Source organism: Triticum dicoccoides, chromosome 5A (assembly GCF_002162155.2).
Source record: "Triticum dicoccoides isolate Atlit2015 ecotype Zavitan chromosome 5A, WEW_v2.0, whole genome shotgun sequence".
Lineage (NCBI taxonomy): Eukaryota > Viridiplantae > Streptophyta > Magnoliopsida > Poales > Poaceae > Triticum > Triticum dicoccoides.
The window spans coordinates 181,959,303-181,972,042 of NC_041388.1; positions in this window are offsets into that span (position 1 = coordinate 181,959,303).

The window sequence follows — 12,740 nt, forward strand, 5'->3', positions numbered from 1 at the left end:
AGCCCAAAAGGCCCTCCAGGAGATTGATGCGATGAAGAATATAGCGGTGGGTAAGGCATTCTATATGCAAAGCAAGCATGTGAAAGTAAATTACTTGTTACATACCCGAATCCGGAGCTCTCCAGGAGCATTCGTAGATTTGCCCCGCAGCGTGTCGGATGCCGCAACATTTTACCAGGCCGAGGAGGGAAGCTCAACGAAGAAGTTGTTCTGGGCCCAATATACTGGGACCGAACACCCGGTGCCTATGAGCGACCAGCTAAAGCAGCTGGTCGAGCTACACAAGGCGGCCGAACAGGCCGTGAAGGGTTTTATAGTCCGGCTGTGGCCTGGCGACGCCCTTCTGAACAGCTACTTCGGCCTGGTGAGGCGGCTTGTGGATGCCTGCCCACGGTTGGAAGTCGTCAAGCGGTCCATCTGCATCGGAGGTGCACGCCGGGCTTTCGCCCGTGTGAAGGTGCAATGGCCCAAGCTAGATGCCGTGAAGCTGATCAAGGAAGGGTCGCCGGAGGGCAAGGAGCATCGCCACCCCGAGATGTACTATGAGGGTGTCCTGAAGGGTTCCCGTCTCGTAGCGGACGAGTGTACCAAAGATATAATATTTGAGTAAACCCGCTCGTGTAATCTTGTATTCATGAAAACTTGTTCATATGCGCTATGCAACGCTTGATTGAATTTAAAATATTACCTTATGTTCGGTTGTTTATCAAATCTGAGAGATGGCTAGTCGTCGGCTTCTGCCCCCATGCCACGAGTGCTGGGGTGTTCGGGATAAACCTGAGCATTCTTGTTCCCATTTTTGGGTCCTTCGAGGGAGGTGCTCAGCACAACGAACAAGGCAATCGGACTATAATGCGTTATCACTCTCACTTAGCCATAGAATTTTATAATTTTAAATTTCGGCGAAGCCCCTAGTGTTCGGAAGGCCGAATTCGGGGCGCGATACAAGCTTTAAGCCGGACAGGGCTGACTCCTCGCTCTAAGCGGCATAAGTCTTTAAGGACTCGAAAACCTCTCGAACAGCGACCAGTCTCTCGCCTTATCATAACAGTCAGTTTTAGATTTCTCTACTGAGGTGCTTAGCCCAGCAGAACCGGGGCACAATCTCAGTAGTTCTCCCAGTGCTACCTTAGCCGATATAGCGGAACGTAAGGTACCAAAACATGGGACCGGGAAACCCAACTATTGACCCAATACATGATTCAGAACTGATGCATATAATGCTATAAGTTCGGGGTGTCGCACTGTTGAAAGTGTTCGGACTTCTCATGTCGTATTGTGGGGTATGCTTAAGCCCCTAGCGTATTGGCCGTACCATAGTGTATGGTGCTGGATGTCATGAATGAACATATATATATATATATATATATATATATATATATATATATATATATATATATATAAAGAAGAATGCAATAATAGTCTTAATGCTATGCATTGTTTATTCAAAAAGGTGCGTTAAAGCAGAATGATACAGGCAGTGCAATAAGCAAAAAGTAGGACTATGTCCCCTCCAAGGGCGAGCTGAAGAATAGTATTAAAGCAAGTATTACACCCGTTATCGTAATCCACCTGGGAGTTCCGTGGTGTGACGTAGCTTTCTGCCTTCTTGGTTGCTGCATCATATGTTCGGCAATCATGCTGCCGGACCGGGTTTCCAGAGATTAAAGTACTGAAAAGAGAAAAATAACAAAACGGGAAGCCCCTAGTGCAGTTTAAGCCGCGTCTTGGGGCGTGTCGTAGTCATGCCCCCCTCCCCGCTTGTGACCATGGTATTTTTAATACGTAATTATGTACGCATGGCAAGAATTTAGCCGTTTGGCTTGGGCCGGGGTGGGGGCCGCATTGCTATGCAAGCTCGAAACGTGGCAGGCGGTCCTGTTGCTGATTACTCTGGGTGCGCTTGCAAGTGTTTGGGTCCTTAAACGCCGAACTAGTGGATTGGCTTAAGAGGCTGCTTTGCGCTTCCGCTGCGAGGGCTGCAGTGTGCTCCTCCGTTTGGAGAGAGCACTCTATGTTTCCATTAACTGTAATGACCCCCTGAGGTCTTGGCATCTTGAGCTTGAGGTATGCATAATGCGGTACCGCATTGAATCTCGCAAATGTGGTTCGCCCGAGCAGTGCATGATAACCACTCCGGAACGGGTCTATATCGAAGATCAACTCTTCGCTTCGGAAGTTAGCCGGGGATCCGAAGACCACTTCCAGTGTTACTGAGCATGTGCAATGGGCCTCTACATCTGGTATGACGCCTTTAAAGGTCGTTTTTGTTGGTTTGATCCTCGAGGGGTCTATACCCATTTTGCGCACTGTGTCCTGGTAAAGCAGGTTCAGGCTGCTGCCGCCATCCATAAGGACTTGAGTGAGGTGAAATTCGTCAATGATTGGGTCTAGGACCAGTGCGGCGAATCCGCCATGACGGATACTATTGGGATGGTCCCTGCGATCAAAGGTGATCGGACAGGAGGACCGTCGGTTGAACTTTGGGGCGACTGGCTCCAGCACATATACGTCCCTGAGCGCACGCTTCCGCTCCCTCTTGGGGATGTGGGTTGCATATATCATGCTCACCGTCCGCACTTGTGGGGGGAACCTCTTTTGTCCTCCGGTGTTCGGCTGCCGGGGCTCTTCCTCATCATCGCTATGTGGCCCCTTATCTTTGTTTTCGGCATTTAACTTGCCGGCCTACTTGAACACCCAACAATCCCTGTTGGTGTGGTTGGTTGGCTTGTCAGGGGTGCCGCGTATTTGACACGAGCGATCGAGTATACGGTCCAAACTGGACGGGCCCGGAGTGCTTCTTTTGAATGGCTTTTTCCGCTGACCGGGTTTAGAGCCTTTGAATCCGGCATTAACTGCCGTATTCTCGGTATTGTCGCTATTAATGCGGCGCTTATGCTTTTTGCGACGTGACCTATCGTTACCGTCATTGGTATCTGAAGTACCATGTTTCTTTGATATGTTATTGCTTCGAGCCAGCCAGTTGTCCTCTCCCGCACAAAAGCGAGTCATGAGTGTCGTGAGGGCTGCCATAGATTTCGGCTTTTCCTGACCAAGGTGCCGGGCTAGCCACTCGTCGCGGATGTTGAATTTAAAACCTGCTAGGGCCTCTGCATCCGGACAGTCGACGATTTGATTTTTCTTTGTTAGGAACCGTGTCCAGAATTGACTGGCCGATTCCTCTGGGTGCTGAATTATGTGGCTCAAGTCATCGACATTTGGTGGTCGCACATAAGTTCCCTAAAAGTTGTCGAGGAATGCGGCTTCCAGATCTTCCCAACAGCCAATGGACTAGGCTGGCAAGCTATTGAGCCAATGCCGAGCTGGTCCTTTGAGTTTGAGTGGGAGGTATTTAATGGCGTGTAGATCATCACCGTGCGCCATGTGGGTATGCAGGAGGAAGTCCTTGATCCATACCGTAGGATCTGTTGTGCTGTCGTATGATTCTATATTTATGGGTTTGAAACCCTCTGGGATTTGATGATCCATTACTTCATCTCTGAAGCATAAGGGGTGTGCGGCGCCTCTGTACTGGGCTATATCGCGACGCTGCTCCAATGAGTCTTGCCCACTGTGTTCGGCCCGGCCGGATTTACTTTTACTGTATCCGGCATGACGTTTATCATCTCGCATAGTGGCGCGCCCTCGTGATCCGTAGATCGATCTTGCATGTTTTCCTTTGTCCTCCAATACGTCTCGCAGGTCTGGCGTATTTCCCCATGTCTTTTTATTTGAATAGCGTTGGGGTTCAGGCTGAGCTTTTGGCTGGAATGCCTCTCTATCGCGGCCACGAGGTGGCCGATCAGCCACGTCATACGCTTCTTCCTCCAGTCGGGGTAGCAACCTGCATTTTGGGTAACTCTTCGAGGGGCGTTCGAGTTTATATTCCTCGGCCGCGAGGACTTCAGTCCATCTGTCAGCTAGCATATCTTGATCAGCTTGAAGCTGCTGCTGCTTTTTCTTAAGGCTATTTGCTGTGGCTATAAGCCGGCGCTTGAAGCGCTCTTGTTCGACGGGATCCTCTAGCACGACGAATTCGTCATCGTCGAGGCTTGCCTCGTCTTCGGAGGGGGGCATGTAATTATCATCATCCGCCTCTCCATCTGCCGCTCTCTCTAGAGGGCTGGCCTCTCCATCCTCCTGCCCTAGATCGTGCTGCAGGGGATTGTTACCATCTTCGGCACTATCCGGAGTATTATTATCTCCTATGCCAGCATCACCACTTTTGCTTTGGCGGGACTTAGAGCTTCTTGGAGGGGTCATCCTCCGCTGTCTCGTCGCCATTGCCTTCTTTGGGTGTGTCCACCATGTATATATCGTATGATGAGGTGGCTGTCTAGTGCCCTGTGAGCAGTGGTTCCTCTTCGTCTCCCGCATCGTCGTCCATACCGTCGATGTCTTCAGAGTCGAAGTCGAGCATGTCGGTTAAGTCGTCGGCTACTAAGTGGGTGGTGGGTGGGCAGCGAATTTCTTTGTCATCCGCATCCCAATCCTGCCGGACATAGTTCAGCCAGGATCCTCCTGACAAGGAGAGAGACCTTAATGAGTTCAGTATGTCACCAAATGACGAGTGCTAAAAAATATCCGTGGAGGTAAACTCCATGATCGGCGCCCACTCGGATTCGCTAGGAACGGGCGCAGGCGGCTCGGAGTCCGTGGCCGGAGAAGGATCCGGCAGTTTGACAACACGGCTCTGGTGCAGGGTAAGGTCGATGTTCGGCTCGATCGCCGCTGAGGGTAAGGCCTCCATGGCGGGGTCCATCCACCCGTCCATGGATGGCGCAACTGGCTCCGAATTGAGGGTCGGAGCGGCTGCCGGTGCGATCTCCTGAACACTATTTGATGGTAGAGCTAAATCGTACTCATCGTGACCATGTGATGCACAAGGCAGAGGCTTGAATCCGTCGAAGATCAAGTCTCCACGGATATCGGCCGTGTAGTTTAAGCTTCCAAACTTGACCTGGTAGCCAGGGGCGTAACTTTCGATCCGCTCCAGATGGCAAAGCGAGTTGGCCCGTAGTGCGAAGCTGCCGAACACAAAGATCTGTCCGGGGAGAAAAGTCTCACCCTGGACTGCATCGCTATCGATGATCATAGGAGCCATCAAGCCTAACGGCGAGGACACAGAGGAACTCTCAATGAAAGCAGCAATGTCGGTGTTAAAACCGGTGGATCTCGGGTAGGGGGTCCCGAACTGTGTGTCTAAGGCGGATGGTAACAGGAGGTAGGGAACACGATGTTTTACCCAGGTTCGGGCCCTCTTGATGGAGGTAAAACCCTACGTCCTGCTTGATTTATTCTTGATGATATGAGTATTACAAGAGTTGATCTACCACAAGATCAGAGAGGCTAAACCCTAGAAGCTAGCCTATGGTATGATTGTATGTTGTCCTACGGACTAAAACCCTCCGGTTTATATAGACACCGAAGAGGGTTAGGGTTACACAAGGTCGGTTACAAAGGAGGAGATATCCATATCCGTACTGCCTAGCTTGCCTTCTACGCCAAGTAGAGTCCCATCCGGACACGAGACGAAGTCTTCAATCTTGTATCTTCATAGTCCAACAGTCCGGCTGTCCGAAGACCCCCTAATATAGGACTCCCTCAGTCTCCCCCTACCGCCGGCGTGGCTGCAGTACACTCCTTGCTCGCTGCAATCCGCACGGTGGTCTCTGATCTGCGGCGTGCAGTGCACCTCGCCGTGCGGGTGCGGTTTAGAAGAGTTTTTTCATTGTATTCTCGATTTTGCTTATGCAGTTCTGCCAGATCCCGCGAGCAGTGCGTCGCACCCCCCGATGTGGTTCATCCATGGCCACCTCGCGCGATCTCCGCGAGCAGGTCAACTTTGTGCTGGACCTCCTTGGGTGGGCAGGTGGACTGCACGGCGCATGGCTAGCGGTGGTGCTCAGGTGGCGTCTCATGCAACTCCTTCCTGTACCGGCTTCGCGCCCAGTGCGGCTCGGTTGGCGCTGCCATGCAGCTCGGGAGGTACGCCCTCGAGACGGTTGACCGTCCCATTCCTCCCCCAAAAATTTGTGCCATAATTTTATTTTGCTTTATATTTTGCAGTGCAGCTCGCATGGACGTGCAATGTGGAAACATGTGTGAAGGAGAAAAAAGGGATATCATTGTTTTTCTGAAGTTCGGTTTTATTGTTTGAGAAAACACTTGTGTATGATGCGAGCTGGCTGTGTGCTAACATTTGTCGAGAGGTTCACTTTCTTGTGTTCAAGAGGTTCTCTTTATATTCCTCGGGAAAAAATGCTGAGAAAAACAGTGCCATTTGTTTTGACAAAAAAGAAATCATTAGTTCGGCTTTGAAGACAAAAAAGGAAATACTCCGGTGAGTGACACGACTATATCTTTTTTCCTTTCGATGCAGTTCATCTCTTGTATCTATCGCCCATGTGGTACATGCTTTTCCTTCCACACGAAAACTAAACAAAAAAATGTAAAAGAACAGTATGTAGTAAAAGGACAACAACCAAAAACAATGAAGAAAAAACAGAAATGCAATTGATCTCATCGTGTTTAATGGTCCACTTTTCCTTTTGGTATTTTTCAAAGGGATATGAAAAAAGAGAGGTTCAAACGGCGTGCAACAACAGTGCACACTTTGAAAAATAAAGCCTAATGTGGTTGACTAATGTGATTGTGGATGTGTGAGTGTGGCTCTGTGAAAATAATAAATGGCTATGTATATTTTGAAGCTCACTTTGATGTCTCACGCAGTTTGCTATAAAAACCTATATGTGGTTCACTCGGTAAACAGAAACGAAAAACATCTCAAAAAGAAGCTCACTTCTTATTAGATGTAGTTCACTCGGTCAGCCCCATGCGGTCCACTTGCCTAGTCTATGCGCATGAAAAATAATAAGTATGAAAAAAGTAATAAAATCTTATGCGGTTTACTTTTCGTAGTGTCGAGGTTCACTTTCGATAGTGTTGCGGTTCACTTACGCCTCGACGTGAAGCGTGCTCCACTTCCTCATCATGGGAAATTTACGTCCGACAAAAAAAGTTATGCAAGTCGCTTGCACATCCGATCTAGTGCGGTTTTCAGTATGAAGCAGTGCGGTCGGCCGTATGATGTTGTTCATCTCGTAAGTACAAAAAAATTGTTACGAAAGCGAAGAAAAGTAATGCGGTTCACTTCTTGATAGTGTTGTGGTTCATTTACACCCGATGTGAAGTGCACTCTACTTTCTCGTCCTTAAAAAAATTACGTTTGAATAAAACAAACCATGCAGTTCTCTAACACGTCTGATGCAGTGCGGTTCTTCGTCCGATGCAGTGCGATTTTCAGTCGGATGAAGAAACCACGTCGATTTGGGTGTCGCGAAAAAACAGTGTCTGCATTTCAGTAAATTGAAAACTGCTCTTAAACCGTAAGGAATTAGAGAGAGTGTTCTACATGAAAAAGTTGCGTCTCATCGATATCTTTCGAATGGCAGATCATTTGAACCATTTTGACAACCGATTTGTAAAAATTTCGCGAAAAACGGCCGCTGTCACTCGTCGTCCATCATACGATTTTTAAAATTAACTTAAAACAGTGAGGAATCTCAAAACATTTCAACATATGGAAGTTGCACCTCGTCAATAGCTTTTCAACGGTATATTACATGCCTCGTTTGGACAAACGGTTAAAAAACTGAGCGAAAACAGTACCGAAAATTTTAAAAAAATTGAAAAACAGAATTCCGCGATTTAGTAAATTTGAAACTGCTCTTAAACTGTAACGAATTAGAGAAAATAATAGTTATGAAAAAGATGCGTCTCGACGATATCTATCCAACGCTGTATCATTTGCCTCATTCCGACGAGCAGTTTAGAAAAAAACGCGAAAAACGCTCGCTGCCACTCTTTGTGGGCCGCACCGTTTTTGAAACTGCTCTTAAACCGCGGGGAATCTCGAAAAGTATTCAACATGGCGAAGTTGCGCCTAATCCTTAGCTTTCTAACAGTATATTACACGCCTTGTTCCAATAAACGGTTAAAAAATTAGAGCGAAAACAGTAGCGAAAAAATATTGTGCAGTTTTTCCGACGTCCCAACCTTATCCCAAACCTCCACGGCTCCAACAGCCCCGCCGCCTGGATCGGGTTGCCATCGGGTGTTCCTACCGCAGGCCTCCAGCCGGACCACTGCCATCGCCGTCGTCCGCCCGGACCAACGCCATCGCCGGCCTCCGCCCAGACAATCTCTGTAGTGGCCGTCCGCTCGGACCACCGCCGCTGCTGCCCTCCGCTCGGACTATCTCCCTCACCGCCGTCTGCCCGGACTACCACCGTCACCGCCCTTCGCCCGGACCATCACCGGCTTCGTCGTCCGCCCGGACCACCGCCGCCGCCGCCGCCCTCCGCCAAACCATCTTCGTCACCACCGTCCGCCCAGACCACCTCTGCACTCCGCCACGGCCACCTCCGCCTCGCACCTCGGCCACCTCTGCCCCCGCCTGCCCCATCCACCTTCACCATTGTTGTCCTTTGCTCCGACCACCCGCCCTCCGTCGCGACCTTCCTTGTGCTCCAGCGCGACCTTCTCTTCCCTACGGCGCGGCCTGCCCTCCCTCCGGCACGCCCTCCTCCGGTGCGCCTTCTCTCTGCGCTCTGCTTCGGTGTGACCTTCTCTCCCCTACGGTGCGGCCTGCCCTACCTCCGGCACGCCCTCCTCCAGCGCACCTGCTCTCTGCGCTCTGCACCGGCGCGCTCTTCGCCACTGCACTAGTGTTGGCTTCTCGCTGCGCGGCAGATCAATTGTGCACGGGGAAGTCCACCCGCTGCAGCTGCAGCCCCGTGCCTCCCAGTACGCAGTCAGCATGGCCCTCTAGTGTGTTTTGCTTCCATTCTACCTTGTGTGCGTGTAAACTGCAAGAACTGCTCACACCCTCAAAATACCAAAAAGAGAAATCGATCGCTGCCCCATACTCCACTCTATTACCCCCTATCCCTGGTTGCTGCCTCTACTGCAGCGGACGACAAAAGAGATAAAAAAGGGTTGATGCTACTTATTTTTCTACATCGCCAGGTTCAAAAAGTTCCGCTTCGCCCCCGAATGAAGTTTAGTTGTTGCTGAAGCTTATGTTGTTCACCATCGCGTGGCTGCAGAGCATCCATGCAGGTCGAGTAATTTTCTAATGACAGCTCAATTACAATAGCAGCTCCACCGCGGCCGTCGGCGATGGTGAAAACTGAAGTCTGAAACGAGTGTTGTTGGCTACATCCGGCAACAGACATTCTGAAGTTTGTTGGCGAAGAAAATATGCTACAACATTAGTTGGTGCCATTGCGTCCGTGCGGCAAGCAGCATTCAACACAATCTTGAACCAACCCGTGGAGGTGGAGAGGTTGTTTTTTGGTTGATTGATTTTCACATTTCTTATGCGTGGAAAATCAAGAACTGATGCGTTCCTCTGTTTGTATGCTCATGCCCTGGGGGCTGAGGATGAAAAGTACCTCCTAGTTGGGCTATGTGGCAGAGATATATAGACATTTAGGCTTTTATTGATTTTAATAAAAAATGCATTTTTCTGTTGGTGCATGAAGCATGTTCATGAATAGCTATCAGTTTTTTTTAACTTCCGTGAGTAGCTATTAGTGAATTGGTTGACATCTGAAAGATAATTCAATGTGTTATTACCTTCGACACTTTTTCAGATTTTGAGATTTTCTTTTTGTGTATATAATAGAAAGAGAAAGAAGTTCAAAAATAAGAAATGACAAGGTTCAAAATATGTAACACGATAAAAAGTACGTGTATGAAATTTGCATGCAGAAATAAAAAGAAATCCACAATACAGTTCACGTATAAAAAAAGTTGAAGTTCGCATAGAGTAAAAGAGTGCATTTCTGAAGGAGATGTACTGAGAAGTACATGTTCTCGAATTGCTGATGCTTATATGGTCGTCCCCGAGGAGTAAAAACGCAGAGCCCACATGTAACATAATGATAATTTAAAAATTGTTCAAGTATTCTCCTGTAGGTACGTTGATGCATATAAATAAACCAAATTTTTGGGAGGTTGAAAAAAATCAAACCCGTCAATGAAAAAATGTACCTAAAATGGTGAAAAGGTACTTAAAAGGTTAAAAAAAACTAGAAGTTTAAATTAAAAATGGAGTAGCTTGATGTTTATTAGAAACTAGGATTATTTTCTATTACTAAAAGAAACAAAACCAAGAAGTCCAAATTAAAAAAGAGGAGCATTTCGATGTTTATACAAAATTCAAATTTCCTTGTTATTAAAATAATGGAAACAAGAAGTTCAAAAAAATAACACAAGTGTTCGATGTGCAAAAATGGGAAAATCCAAATCCGCTGACAAGACGAACATAGGAAGTTCAAACAAAAAAAAAGTAGTTAAAAAAATAAAAGAAACACTTAGAAAAGTGGATATTTCACTGTTTCTAAAAATAAAAAACAAGATGTTCAAATTTTAAAAATAGAGAAGCTCAAAAAATCATAAAAAGGGACTTTCAACGTTTCTAAATTAAAAAAACTCTAGAAGTTCAAATTTAAATAAACGGACAGTCCAAAATTTATTACAAAACTAGGATATTTCTATTACTAAAAAAAAAAATAAGTCCAAATTACAAAAATAGAGAAGTTCGATATTTACCAAAACAAAGCTCAAACTTTCATTGCTACTAAATAAAAATGAAGAAGACCTAATAAAAAAAGGAGTAGTCGATATATATGGGAAACTTAAATTCTTTCCGTTCATAGGAAAAATAAATATATGAAGTTCAATTTCTAAAGAAATGTTTGGTGCTTATTTAAAAACAATTTTTTTCTAAGAATAATACTAAGAAGTTCAAATTAAAATAACAAAGAAGTTCAAGAGTATATAAAAAACTCAGGTTTTCTAAAAAGACTTTTGCTAGAAATTCACATGGTCAGCCCAGGAGAGTTCAAAAATTGCTGTGAAGGAGGTTCGTTGTGTATTTACATGTGCAAAAATACACAAAAAAATGTTGTGCAAATCCGATGAACGGGTGAGGAGTTACGAACAAAAATACATGATAGAAGTTCAACGTGAAAACAACAAGCAGTTCAAGTACTACACCAAATGCGCTTAGGATGAGAATAAAAAGAATAAAAAAACTAAAAGCCTAAAAGGTTTGTTGCGAGAAGTTCACGTCCTCCTCCCTGCACGGTTCAAAAATTGTATTACGAGACTCCAACCTCCAATTACATGTTAAAAAAGAGAGACAAAGACAACATTGTGTTTGCCATACAAAAATAAAAAATCGAATACAATTCTTTAATCAAAATATAAAAAGGTGAAGTTCAAATTGAAAAAACACAGAAGTTCGGAGTTTATTAAAACCTAGGATTTACCTGTTCAAAAAACAAAAAACACAACACCATTTTTTGCACTTTTAAAAACAACTCATAAACGGAAACAATGGTTGCTAAAAGTTCAATTGCTCGGCGAGGAAAACCTCATCGGACCTAATGTCATCCCCACGTTTGGTGAAAGCTCATAATATAAATGAAACAAGTTCTCTAATTAAACAAATGATAACATAATTATTTATGTTACAATCTTCTTTATTATTTGTAGAAGTTCGCTCACTCATCATAAACAAAGAAGTCTGACACTTCATAATAAAAAAATAGGGAACTCTGCCAAAAGGAGAACAAGTTTTAAAATAGTGGAATTCATCAGAAAAAAAACCTTGAAGTTAATGTTTAAAAAGGACAAAAAGTTCAGACTCAAAACATGGAGCACATAAAAACTGAAAAGTAAACATTATTAAGTTCACGGAAATAAAAATCTAGAAGATTGGAGTCACAAATAAAAAAATATTAGAAAAAACAAATAACACAAAAAATTAGTTAGTAAAATTTTAGAAAAAATAGAGAACACAAAATTTGGCTTTAAATTTTTTTGTGAAGGTCAAAATGTTGTGTTTGAGAAGGTCTAGTGTGTTGTCTCCGCAATTTCAAATAAATTTAAACATGCAAAGTCAAATAAAAAATATTAGAAAAAACAAATAAAAAAATTCAAAATAAACCTAGGATTTACATAATTAAAAAATAAAAACACAATGCCATTTTTTGCACTTTTAAAAACAACTCATAATCGAAAAAAATGGTTGCTAGAAGTTCAAGTGCTCGGCGAGGAAAAGTTCAAAAAAAATCTTGTGAGAGAGGTTCACTGTGTATTTAGATGTCCAAAATACATTAAAAATATGTTGTTTTTTGTGTTTTAAAATAATTCTCTCAAACCAGAGAGAAGTTCAAAAGTGATAACAATGGGAAGTTCACGTACTACATGGTCTGTATTTCATATAAGAAATATACAATAAAGTGAAACAGAGTGAAGTTCAAAACAGACATGCCCCAGAAGTTCACCTACTTCACACAGTGTGAAAAACAACATGTCAAAAAACAGCACGTCAAAAACAGAGTGAAGTTCAAACAGACATGCCCCAGAAGTTCAACTACTTGATGCAGTGCATTTCCGTTAGCAATGAACGCAGAAATCATGATCTCACGATTTTCTAATTTACCTCAAAACTACAGGAATATCATTTGTGTAAGTTTCAAGTCCTCGGTCGGAGAAAGTTAAAAAATTTATTGTGAGAGGGGTTTGTACAAAAGGAGTAGCATTTGTGTAACACTAACGAATGGATGAGAAAATTACAAACGAAAATACATCACAGAAGGTCAACATGAAAACAGCATGAAGTTCAACTACTACGCTGAATGAATTTCAGATGAAAAACTTTT